This window comes from Nasonia vitripennis (genome assembly GCF_009193385.2).
Source record: "Nasonia vitripennis strain AsymCx chromosome 3 unlocalized genomic scaffold, Nvit_psr_1.1 chr3_random0009, whole genome shotgun sequence".
Lineage (NCBI taxonomy): Eukaryota > Metazoa > Arthropoda > Insecta > Hymenoptera > Pteromalidae > Nasonia > Nasonia vitripennis.
Window position 1 is genome coordinate 2,070,356 of NW_022279629.1, and position 14,285 is coordinate 2,084,640.

Sequence of the window (14,285 nt, forward strand, 5' to 3'; positions counted from 1 at the left end):
GTTTTATTAAAGTTTAGAAGAAATAACCTCGACATAAACGACCTCGAGATGCAGTTGCTACTGCGACGCGGTTGTCTACTGTAGTGTGCTTCTAAGTAAATATTGTTGTCGTATATCGACACCTAAATAGAAGAAAGCCTTATCTCGGCAGCAGTTTCAATAAAACCGTAACTCGGCCGCAGCTCGAAGAAACCCGTACCTTGGCACGAGCTCATTTTTGAGATTTCTATGTCATTTCTAGTCCAGATGTGATTGACTTTCTGAAATTTGGTTATATATCGAAATTATTAAAAACATGCGGGACTATAATCAGAATAAAATTACAGAAAATTAATCATATTTGGGCTACAAATGACGTCGCTTTTTTCAAGTCGCGGCTGAGATACGGTCTTCTTAAAGCCACCGCCCAAATACGGCCTTCTTGCACGAAGATCTCGATATTTTTCGGCGCAGTTGCTACACAGTGTCGTAGTTATAGAAAAGGTGAAGGCCATGGATTCGGATACGACACTGAAAAAAGTGTCGGGCACCCGCGGTACGAGCCGCTGGCAACCAGCGCCTCCCAGATTTTCATGCAGTGGAGTTGTGGCGGCTCCGGAGGCTTCACCTACAACAAACGCAGACCGACGCCACCTCTCCGCACAACCCGACAGCGCTAAACCAGACGCCATCTCCCGACGACGGCGCAAGCAAGTCATCGTACTGCGCAAGCTGTTCTGACCCTTCACTTGGACGCGAGCGCTTAAACGGTCCAGACGTGCTTTTGACAATCCGCTACAGCTGTAGCCATCTTTTACCTCTGCCTTATATCTAATCAATTAGAGTAAAGTGTTTTGTATTCATCCTAAGTTTGTAAATAAAGTTCATCTTATTCAACGACTGTGAGTTATCCCGCATTATTTTCCAGCGACGTGCGATAATATCTACATTGGAGACCCCTAAATCAAAATGCCGGACAAACAAAACGGAACATTATCTGCTGAACAGGCAAAGATCCTCCTCGATCAACAGGCCGATCTACAAGCCAATCTAAAGGATCTGCAGACACGCCTAAACGTAGCTCGAACAAACGCAGAACAGGCGGATGATGAAGTTTCAACGATAAACACGCTAAAACTACTTTCTATTTGGGAAGAACATTCCAATCTCTGGTTCGGACAGGTAGAAATGTCCTTTGCGCTGCAAGACGTAACATCCGACATCACGAAATTCAGACAAGTAGTGGTAAACATGGACCAAACCATGCTCCCATACCTCGCAGACATCGTGGAACGATCACCGGAAGAAGGTAAATACGACGCCGTGAAACAACGTATAATCAAGACGTTCGTGCAAAGCACCGAGACAAAACTCCGACGCCTGTTACGTGGAACCATAGTGTAAGCTAAAGAGGTGAACCGACTGCCCCCCACTCTTTGTGACAGTTATTGAAGCCCTTCGCTTCGGCTCCGTATAGCGGCGCCACAGAAACAGTGGACTAGATGATACATACCTACAGTCAGCGCTTAAACACGTGCGATTGTGTAAGTGCGCTACTCACCGACGCGACGCAGTCCGCCTTGCTTGTGTGTGTGAATACATAACAGTTTCTGTCACGCGTGTTGGCGCGCAGCAGAAATACGTCTGAATTTTTACTGTTTTTATTTACATCTTCCTTTTTCCAACAATAAAAGATTTATATCATGTGATTTTATCTAATAATATGTATATTTTATCCACACATCTAACACCAATAAGTTTATTGAAATGATGATACAGAAAACGTGAATATCCAATGGGTTACTTGATGGATATCATATAGGTGCAAATTATATTAATATTATAACAAAAGTAATTATTTGCAAGTACTGCATTGTATTATTAATACCAATGATTCATAGTTTATTATTTACTAATCCTAACTCATGAATTCCCTATGCCATGCTACAAAGCGCAAACATTATTGACAATACATCTTATATTTGTAATAAACAAAAAACATTAATCCTAAGCTCAAGCTTAAACTTTAGCTCAAACTTAAACCCAATTACAATAATAGCCCCCAGAAGTGGGCGATGATCATATGCAACTTTCAGCATTGTATTAATAACAATGTCGGTGGCTGTGGTGGCTAAGGCGCCGCCCTAACATTTCTTATGCTGGGGTTCGAATCCAGCTCTCGGATTTTTTTTCTACTTCAAGAACCGTATTTATTTAACCAAATTTCATTAATTTACGATTGATTATTATTGTAATTTACACATTTATGTTTAATTAAAAAGTACGTAACTGTACTGAAAATCTTTAACTCACTCAATTACAACTAATTAATTGAAACATTTTGCAGGAAACGAAATATGAACTAGCAAAGAACTACAAATAACTGTCGTTGTATCAAGTTTTAAATAAGCGTTTTTATTCATTTGAATTCGATTATTTATGATACAATTTATCAATTTTATTTATCACATCACAGCAAAATTATTTGATTACATTCCCATTCCCTATCTGCTATTAACCCCTCAATCCTACTTTTTAATGTTTGAATGCCCTGCTTTCTGTAACAATTTCAAATATGATATTTAAAATAAACTTTTAAAGATAATATATTATTATTAGTTCTATATGTGCATAACGTTATTTTTTTATTCGTACAAAAAATTAACATTACGCTTTTTAACATAATTTACTGATCATATTTGTAAATATTCTTGCCTATAACTTTTCGTGTTGTTGTTAAAAATTGCTTAAAAATCATCCAATGTTATTATTGGGGCAATTTTTCCCTTACGGTGCAATTTCCATATTTAGGCGGTCTTAATATTTTATACACCGAAAGCAAATGATACAGTTGCATGAATGTTAGAAATGTCGGATGATCATTTTGACATCTTGCTTGACGTATAATACCAAAGAATTGTTAAAAATAAAACTAAATAATGCACTTTTATAATTTTACTCGATGCAATACTGACTTTCTTTGTAAAACGTATGTTTTTATTATTAATTATTAAATAATAACCTTTTTTATACTAACTTCTAGGCAATCTTGGTTTATTTTATTAGTTAAAACGTATTTAAAATCGCAATATTTCAATAAATAAATCGTTAATTGCAAAGACGAATGCAACCTTACTCGGAGACCTTCTGCAGTTGATGCAGTTAAAAAGTCATCATCGCTTTCTTTTTCACGTCCCCACATATCAAGCCAAGTTATAGATTCTCGAAGAGTCTGGAATGTATGAATAATTTATTAATGAAATATCTAATTTTATTACTATCGTTAATAAAATTAAAAAAAATTAATCACATCCAAATCTTTGCTGTTTTTCAGATACCTTCTTTAGGGTAAGATCTATTTAAAGCATCAAATAAATTATTTATTTTCAATGTGAATAATCTCGTCGACTCACATCCTGCGAAGGATTTTACAATTGGATTTTCACGTTTTTCCAATTGTGAATAATACTGTAATCCTGCACTTACAGAGTTACTAAAGAACTAAGATAGCGTTAAATAAAATATTAATATAATAATAATAATTAAGCACTCTAATGCTCCTTATATTTTTAAACTATTGAAACGGTCCGCGAAGGGTTAGAGCGCGAACGCGAGGAATTCGTGACCCGAGGTTAGTAAATCAGGAGACAAGTACATACGAAGAACGATGACGAACTCTGATCCACCCGGTAATATCTGTTGAGTGGACAAAAGCCTTCCCTATGCTCTGAAGTGGAAGACCCACCAGAGGAGAGCTGTTCGCGTGTTGAAGGAGGTGAGTAGGGTCTATCCACTACGCGCGCTCCGCACGCTTAGGTAAACCACGCAGCTATTAGACTGATGTATGAGGTACTACCATCTCACCATGAATCTACGATCAGCTGAGCCACCTAAGAACAGGGTACTACCATCCTGCACCGATGACACAACTGATAGGGGGATGGGAGAGGATGTTCTAATAAAGGGTCAATATTATTTATATTATGTAAAGAGTTATTCATTTATTCTTTTAATAAATATTTGTAAGCGATGCTGGATCTCAGCCTATAGGAGATGGAGTGGACTGCACACATACTCTCCGACAGCCTGGGGCTCATGGACTACTAGGTATGGTGGAGACCGGAGCAAGCAGTGAGTACTACCATTCGCACGTTACTCAGTTGAGAGCCAGATCATTAATATGCTCTGCTGCTGGCTCCGGGGCTCCTTATATACCCGAGTTGCTCCCTCTCCCCTGTGTTACATGCGCGTACGCCATCTACCCGCGCATAGGTAGACTATTTATATTTGGCTACTAGCGCCACTCGGTCGGTAACTTGCCTACACCAGGCAAATTATCTGTTCCTGTTCTCTTATCCCTGGGCTGAGCCTGCCGTCACACTATAGGAATACAATAATCTCTACGAGCTCGTAGAGATCTATTCCTATAGTTTAAAATATTACTATTGCATTTATAAATAAAATATAGCAGAAGACAGACCAAAATAATATAAAATATTACTTAAGTTGCCAGAATAACTCCCTTTTTTATTGCATGTACAAGTTTGATGTGATTCTCTGTTAATTTTGGATATACTCTAAGATTACTTTGAATATCATGATAATACAGAGCTTCATAAAAAGCCCACTTCACAGAATCACCATTGACCTAAATTGTACAAGTATTTTAAATGAAAATAATTATTGCAGTTGTAATGAAAGAAATCACCTAACATAAAATTGTTAAAATTTTTAAAAGCGTTTACCTTCAAACTTTTTTTGCTTTAATCTGTTTCTTATACATTTTATAAGATGAGGAGCATCAGAGAAAGCTAAAAATTTCTTCTATCGTCAAATGGATTTCGGAAATATTTTTGACATCATCAATTTTCCCAGATATTCCAAAGCTTTTACACATACTTCTATTTGTAGTAGCACCATCGCACACAATACCGTGCACTTTACCTCCAGCTTTTTCTATTTCTGTTATAGCTTGTATAACTAGAGCAGATAAAAAAATTGTTTTTTGTGATCCCCTTAGATCCAAACATACCAACTGGTTGACGAAAAGTTAAATACAACGAAGAGAACGTAAAAACTGAAATTAGAAAAGTTAAAAATGTATAAAATCGGTTTATTTAACCTTATAAATAGTTACTACAGAACTTTGAATGGGTCTGAAAGTCAATCTAAAATTTGAATTTTGTGTCACTATATGGCAGACGTTAAAATGTTAATTTGTTTATAACAAATAATAAACATTCAATAACAGCAAACGACGAGATAGTTGCCCTTCGTTATGTAATAATCAACATTTCAGTAAGTTTATAATTCACACGATCATATGACAATTATTATTTACAGTTTTCTCTACGAAATATTGTTGCATTAAATATAAATTTCGTTACATGATAGATACTTAAAGAAATGAGGGAAATTATCTTGCGGTTTTTTTATAATTTAATTGTTATCATTTTTTATAAACAAATAAACTATTTTTTCGTCTGCTATTTTGTGCCGTGAAATGTGAATTTTTAATTGACTTTCGCAACCCCTTCAGTGAAACTTTAACATGATCTAAATTAACAGAATGTTACATTACCGAAGGCATGGTCTGCTTGTTCACTTATACTTTGTTCTTCAATTTCATTATTTCCATGATTTACTAATCCATCAAATGTTAACGTTTTGGCGTTAACTTCGATGCTAGTTCATACTGAAACTTCGTCAAACGACAACATTCCATTTCTTGCAATTTCGGGCAAAGTTTGCTTCTTCTTTTTAAAAATTTAAAAAAATTTAGCATCGAATCCGCAACCTGTATTCGAAGAGCGCAAATATTTTGTAATTGTAGATTTTTCTGGCAAAGGTAAAATGCCATTATCTCTTAGCATATTATACGCTGCAGAACTTCTAATGTACAGTAGCATATATAGTAAAATTTATTCATGCGTATACCGACGACTTTTTGCATTGGAAACTTTACCAGCAGCTAAACATCGTTACTTAAGGTTACCTGTAATAAGACGTACATAAATAATTGAAAAATTTCAGTTACCAATTGCAATGCGTTAAATGAAAAAGTTAATGAGAATACTATATGTACAGTACAATATATAAAAATTATTTGTATACCTGATTTTCTGTTCACTACAAAAATTAAATCTGAAATTCAGTAATGAAGCGAACTGAAATGGCAATGCAACAAAATTCAGTACTACCTGTTCTGAATTGGCAATCGCTCAAAAGTAAACTGAAATTCAGTACTATCAGTACTTAAAGTTGAACAAAAAAATTAGAGAGCGAAATAAACTCAGAAGGGTCTAACTTGGAGGTTATGGCATACGGTGATGATGTCTAGGTTGTATGTACGCTTCTGCTCGAAGATAATGAACACGTTACCCGGGACTCTCGCAGACGATGCCCAGGTATTCAGCAGAGGAAAAAATTAACTCTACGTGCTGCACTCCGTGGCTTTCACTATTTACACGTTGGTTCTGCGCGATACTGATGAACTTGTCACCAAGGACTCCCGAAGACGATGTCCAGGTATTCAGTGGAGGAAAAAATTAACCCTACGTGATGCGTTCTGTGGCTTTCGGTATGTACACGTAGGTTCTGCGTGAAACTGATGAACCTATCACCAAGGACTCCCGAAGACGATGTCCAGGTGTTCAAAGGATGAAAAAATGAGACCTGAGTAGCGCGCTCCGTGGTTTTTGTTTTCTGATGTCTAGGTCTTTGACGATAGAAAAATAATAATATATAGGTAGCGTGCTCTGTAGAAATAATTACTATACCAGACTTTAAAAAATGTTTGGAAATATTGGAAAATTTTGGAAAATTTTTGGAACATTTTGGAAAATGTTTGGACTCTTGTAGACGATGTCCAGGTGTTCGAGGAAAGAAAAAGTGACAAGTCGGCAACGCGAGCAGTAGTTTTTCGTATGTAGATGTTAATTGTGCTCGAAGATGATGAGGTCCTGGGTTACTTGCTTTATATCATCTTCGAGCATACATTATATCTACGTATCGAAGGCCATGGAGTGCGCTACCTGGATTTAATTTTTTTCTTCGAAAGGCACCTGGACATCGTCTACGAGAGATCCGGGTGACTTATTCATCATCTTCGAGCATAAATTATATCTACGTACCGAAAGCCATGGAGCGTGCTACCTGGATTTCATTTTTTTCTCTGAAAGATACCTGGACATCGTCTACAAGAGTTCCGGTTGACGTACTCATCATCTTCGAGCAGAAGTTACATTAATATATGCAAAACCAGGCAGCGCGCTACTATTATTTCTAATAAATGTATAAATATTATAACCGGATCACATCAAATTTTACTGAATTTTAGTAATATTATGTTTTACGTTACTGAAATTCAGTTCGTGACCCGTTTCAGTAGCAACAAAATTCAGTACTGCAGCACTGAATTTCAGATTTTCTTTTTGTAGTGTTAGATTAGGTGACAGTGTCTTCAACTTCTCATCAAAATGTATTTACTTGACATTCTGAATTGATGCATGCACCTCATTTAATTCTTTTGTGAGGTCACGCAGTTTACGCTCCTTTCGTGTAAGACGCTCTCATCATCTTTATATGCAGTTCCATCATTAACATTTTTTAAGTAATTTATTGATGGCCCTCCTTGACAAAAATTCTCAAATCAAAAATGACAAGCATCGATCTCTTTAAACATTTTTTGGAAATCCTGAATAGTTTCAGGTTTTCTTTCAAAAAAATTCGTATCTATTTAAAAAAAAAAAATCTTACCTGGAGTCTGAAATTGTTGTGAACAATAACCTACAATTAAACAGAAATATTAGTAGAATGCCTGCATTTGTTAGTATTGTAGTGTGAGTAAAAAAATTAATAGAAAAGATGTACGAATTTATTCTGTATCACTTGGCATTAACCTGCTTTTTTAAAATAGGAATAACATTGCCACCTCTAGACGGGCTGGGTATCGTATCGATCATTGAATATATTATTATTTTCTTTTCAATAGAGTGACTTGACGCCCATTAAGAATTTGGATATTGAATGCTGTCTTTCTTTTGTACAAGCAAAAAATATAATCCTTCTGTTGCTCCATGCACTTCTTCATTAGATGTATTTACATTTGCTAATGGTGCATCCTATAGAGTAAACGATCATCTAGTATTAATGTACTTGAATTTTATGTGAATATAAACATGTATGTATTTAGAGAGTTAGGATGGTTAGGTTAAATCTCTATCTTCTACACTCCCTAATAGCAGATAAGGTAGGGAAAAGCGAACTGACCAGGTACAAAGAATAAAGAGAGCTACAATAATGCTGAGAGCTGACAAGATGTCTAGGTGTGTTCGACCCGGCGGCCAGGCCGTAACTGATTCACGAAAGTGACAAAGCTTCTAAGCTCCCTTCGCGCTTGTCACGTCGTGGTGCTCCACTAGGCGGCGCTTCGGGCCGCATGTGGTGGTAGGAGGGGACCGCCACAGCTACTCCCCCACCAGTGACAAGGGCAGACTTCCCGAGAAACGATGATGAGATTCCTGTAGAGGAGGCCCTGCCTGGAAGGGAGGCTGCGGATGCGTGACGTGGCGCCTGTGCTTATGAGGGCTGCTGAGCCCGGATGAAGCGAGGGTGCGGACGATGGTGATGGTGGTGGTCCAGAGTCGCCAGGTCCTTATTGGCTGGATGGACTTGGGCCCAGAAGTATGTCCGCAGAAGCCTCTGGCCGGTGATGCTGGTTGAAAAATAGGGGATACCCTCAGGGCTGGCCTTGATGATGTTGATGCTGAGGCCGACGACCCGGAGCCCTGGGAGAGAGGTGAAGCTGCGAGGCGCCGGAGATGGTGAAGATGGCCGTAGCGTGCGAGGCTAGCTGCGCCGCTGGTGTTGTTGCTGCTGTTGCTGGCTGACGCGGCGTCCAGCGCCCGTGCGTTGCTGATGGCTAAAGAGGCGTCTTGCGTCCGCGCGATGATGCTGGCTGGCGCTACGTTCGGCGTCCACGCGTCGATGCTCGCTGATATTGTTGATCCCGCTATTGTTGGCTCCGCTGCTCGCTGGTCTCGCGACCGATGTTGCGGAGTTTGAGGGTCTCACCGACTGTAGATGAACTGGTGAGAATCGTCCTCTGCGGCTGTGCGTGGGCCGCAGCCTGATTAAAAGCGTCGTCGCTGGCTAAAAATGGCCGACGCGAGACGTGAAATCGTCAAAGTAATAAAAGCGTCGTCGCGCGGCTGTAAAGTGGCCTGCGCGAGACGTGATGTCTGAAAGAGTAAAATGCGTCATCGCGCGGCTGAAAAGGGAAAAGACGTGTGTTTTTCGGTGTAGAGACCGAGATGCGAGCTAAAAGCTCGAAGTGAGCGAAAGGCTGCTGGCCGCCGGGAGCGAAAGCCGAGGCGAGCTCTGAAGAGAGCGAACTCGCGGTCGAGGCTTTGCGAAAATGGCGCGGCGTCCAAAATGGCGCCACGCGATGACTCGCGGATTGCGAATATTCGAAGTCGGGGTCACCACTTTAGAGAGTTGAGTTGGTTTGGATCTCTATCTTCTACACTCCCTAATAAGAGATAAGGTAGGGAAAGGCGAACGGACGAGGTACAAAGAATAAAGACAATGCTGAGAGCTGATTGCGACTAGATTATAATTATTTATGTACAAGATGTCTAGGTCTGTTCGACCCGGCAGTCAGGCCGTAACTGATTCACGAAAGTGACAAAGCTTATAAGCTCCCTTCGCGCTCGCCACGTCGTGGTGCTCCGCTAGGCGGCGCTTCGGGCCGCATGTGGTGGTAGGAGAGGACCGCCATATGTACACATAAGTATGTACACATACCGTTCAATGTAACTTTGAATATCCCGCCCGTCGGCCATGACACTTCCCATATTATTCCCGTGCATTCGAATTGACTATATTTCGTCGACCGAGCTAAAGGTGTGTGAGAGAATGAAATTGATCTTAGCAGGATTCTCTTTGGTAATAGCAACAAAATGAATTGGATGTAAGCAGGACTTAGAATGATGTACTAGGTCTAACGTTTATTCGACTGTCAGTTACAAAAATAAGAAGTAGATCGGAACGTGTCTTGAAGTGGTCTGCTTGATGTTCTCTCTTTCTGAAGCATCTCCCCTCAGTTTCTTCCTCCTTGATGGTGTTTTGGGTCCTGAGGGAGGGGGGCGTGGGTGGCTGGGGTAGTGGAAAGGTCCGTCGCAAAGCCGGTAGCGAGCGTGCGTTGACCTGGCTGTGCTGTGCTGCCGCCCTCTCCGCGCCATTGGACGGCGTTGAGGTTTCTCCAGGCCATCATTAGTCCTCTGCTTGTGTCTCTGTTTTATTGCTGCTTATGCTTTTCTCCTTTCCACGATTTTGTTGTTCTATAGCCTCCTGAGATATGAGTGATAATCCTACATTCTACGGTTCTCTAGGGCTTCCCGAGTTTTCGAGTTTTGACGTTTGTATAATGTGCATTTTGAAATTTGCGCGTCGCGCCTAGTGTAAGAGTCGCGAGTTATCCGCAGTTTTAATGGTGGCGTCCTATTTGGTATGTTACATCTTATATGTGAAGTGTCATGGCCGACGGGCGGGATATTTGAAGTTTTATGTTACGGTGTGTACATCATTGTAACTATTTCTTACTTCAACCAAATTCTCATTTAAACAAAATTCATGTTTGCTTAAATTTGATAATGATGCCATATCCTGCAACATAGAAAAAATATTATTTAATTTAATGTGTGCATATACATACAATATACATCTATACATACTAAAAATTAAAATTAGTGTTAATTTAAAGGGGTTATGAAGTCAATTCAAAATTTGCATTATAATGAAGCAAAAAAAAATGTTTGTTTATAACAAATAATTCAAATCCACTATATGTTTGCCTTCCTTTATACAATTATGTATTATTTTACAGTTTAAATTTCATACAACAATTTTACGAGTAAAAACTATCAATAATATAAAAAGAACATCATTAAAACTTGTAGGTCATTAAATCGACTTTCCGACCCCTTTACGAATACAAAGATTGATAATTTACTTCTTACTTCAAGAATATTCTCAATAAGTGAATCGTCTGTATTTTCGATCACATTACAAGTATCAGCTGCTACTGTACTTGAAGTGCAATGTATATATACAGCTTCATGAATACCGGCACATGTAGATGCTGCTAAAGTAGATGCTTCATGTTTTTCTTCATTGAGCCTTTTGCATAATTCAATCACCTTTCTTGGTGGCTCCAAAAATGTCTCATGTTCGTACAGTAATGTTCCTGGCTTCAGTCTATGTCTTAATAATTTAATGTTAATCTGAAATATGATAGTACTCACTTAATTATGCGTAAAATTTGCAGATATTCAACATATTATTTCAAGTGCTCCGCAAAATAAAATTTTACGTTTCAAATTTGATTTACTACAAGAACTGTGTTTATTTGAGAATAGTCTCAAACAGAAACGTCGCGTATTTCAAAATGATGTAAAAATAAGAAAAATCTTATTGATTTCGTAATTTTATTCTCTTAAAAAAAATAGATTTCTGATAATTGTGTGAACGAATACTTTTTCGTTTTTAAATGACGTAAGAAACATAACATATTGTTGAAAATGCGTGCTCTGTCTATGTTTCTGTTTATGTGCGTGTGTAGGTTTGCATGCACGCCTAAATTCTATTCTATTAATCGTACCGTACATATATTAAACTTGATACTGTATCTATTGATATATTATTTTGTATATAAATATATTAATACAAAAATGTTAGTGTTTTTACATGTACTTATTTTATTTCTAGCCTTGTCAACGATTTTTTTTTTCTGCTGTTATTTGGTCAAGGTGAAAGTGTTTTTTATAACATAAGTCGTTGCAGTTATTATAAAACCTAACCGATCAGACCATTTATTTAATTCATCGGCACTATCCGGGGCACTAAAAAGCGTTGTTTTTGTTTTTCTGGATTGACAGCCTTTTACACTGCAGCGTCTTCCCATTTTAATTAAACTTTAAAATACATAATTTTGTTAAAATACAAGATATCACTTAAACAGTGAAGCAAATTAAAAAAAAATACCTATTAATCAATGTGATTAAATTTATAAAAAGTTATAAAAACGATAACTTTGAAAACTTCAAATATTCACAGTACAAATAATTATAGACTGTAGTCTAATGCAGACTAGAATTGACACTGATGTGTATCTTGTTTTGACGAACGTTAATGCTTGCGCTTTTCTGAGCAATTACTGTTTGTACACATGGCGAATTCAAAACTGTCCAGACTTGAAATCTTGTCCTATTACTCCACAAATTTGCGCGTGCCATATCATGTGTGTGCGTGTATATATATATATATATATATATATATATATATATATATATATATATATATATATATATATATATATATATATATATATATATATATATATATATATATATATATATATATATAGTTATGTGTCTAAATATTTATCAATTTTTTCATTTTCTTTTTCTTAAAGTATCGATTTCTTTATGATAATTAAAACATGCAATAAAATGGTACAATGTACCCTTAACTCGATTATACATAACAATAATAATCAATCGTAAATTAATGAAATTTGGTTAAATAAATACGGTTCTTCAACTAGGAAAAAAAAATCCGAGATTTGGATTCGAACCTCAGCATAAGAAACGTTAGGGCGGCGCCTTAGCCACCACAGCCACCGACATTGTTATTAATACAATGCTGAAAGTTGCATATGATCATCGCCCACTTCTGGGGGCTATTATTGTAATTGGGTTTAAGTTCGAGCTTGAGCTTGAAATTAATGTTTTTTGTTTAGAACAAATATTACATGTATTGTCGATAATGTTTGCGCTTTGTAGCATGGCATAGGGAATTCATGAGTTAGGGTTAGTAAATAATAAACTATGAATCATTGGTATTCATAATACAATGCAGTACTTGCAAATAATTACTTTTGTTATAATATAAATATAATTTGCACCTTTATGATATCCATCAAGTAACCCATTGAATATTCACGTTTTCTGTAACATCACATCAATAAACTAATTGGTGTTAGATGTGTGGATAGAAATATACATATTACTAGATAAAATTATAAAAATGATATAAATATTTCATTGTTGGAAAAAGGCAGATGTAAATAAAAACAGTAAATATTCAGACGCATTTCTGCCACGCGCCAACACGCGCGACAGAAACTGTTGTGTATTCACACACACACACACACACACGCACACACACACACACACAAAAGTAAGGCGGACCGCGTCAGTGAGTAGCGCACTCACACAAACGCACGTGTTCTAGCGATTACTGTAGGTGTGTATCATCTAGTCAGTTTTTGTGGCGCCGTTACGCGGAGCCGAAGCGGAGGGATTCAATAAGCATCACAGCAATTTAGTGGTGGAGGAAGGATATTCGGTCCAAATACACTCGGGAAAAATCTGGCGGGAGGGAAATGCAGTGACTTGATTCTCTGAACTATATTCATGAAGCATCTTCCAGAGCAGGTTCGTACCCACCTAGTAATAGACCAGATATCAGACCTGGCAAAACTTGCATTGCAAGCGGACAAGACCATAGACGTAATGGGTTTGTCCTGGGTCACTCGATATTTGCGCCATCAACTAAGGCAACGCTCAAACCACCGCAGCATTCTCAGAACTTCAGAAAAGCATGGCAGACATTACGCGTGAACTCGCCGCGATCCACCGAAGACTCGACGGCAAGACTGATGACCGATCACCCGCTTGCTCCAAAAGCACCCATATAGCACCCAATCTTTCGGCAATATTTCCTCAAGGTTGCATTTGTAGATTCGTTAGATTCGAAAATATTGTGCGAAGGTTAAATAACCTTCAAGAAATTACCCTGCAATATTGCTGTAAGGTATCATGTTCGTTTTTGGATTGCATTTCCAAAAGATAATGAGCATATTGTGGCAATAGTGTTCAAAGATTATTTGTAATATTGTAAAACATAGGCGAAAAACATTAAATTAAAATGATTAAATAAGCTTTTTCAAGGGCTCCCATGCCCATTTTGGAAAGTATCATCTGGATGAGTCCCCGAATAGGGCATGGGAGTCTCTGAAAAAGCTTTTTTAATTTTATAAACTATAGTGTTTTTCGCCTATATTTTACAATATGCTCATTGTTTTTTTTTGGAAATACAATCCAAAAACGGACATGATGCCTTACAGCAATATTGCAGGAAAATTTTCCGAAGATATATCACCCTGGTACAATATATTCGAATCTGACGAATCTGCAAATGCAACCTTCAGACAATATTGCTGGAAGATTGGGTGCTATATG

The 14,285-nt window shown here is 37.7% G+C and overlaps 1 protein-coding gene across 17 annotated transcripts in view; it reads left to right on the top strand.

Moving 5' to 3' along the window:
* The window catches only part of LOC107981437 (protein unc-13 homolog A), an 893,220-nt gene that overhangs the window by 570,125 nt on the left and 308,810 nt on the right, over positions 1-14,285 (top strand). The window lies entirely within an intron of this gene.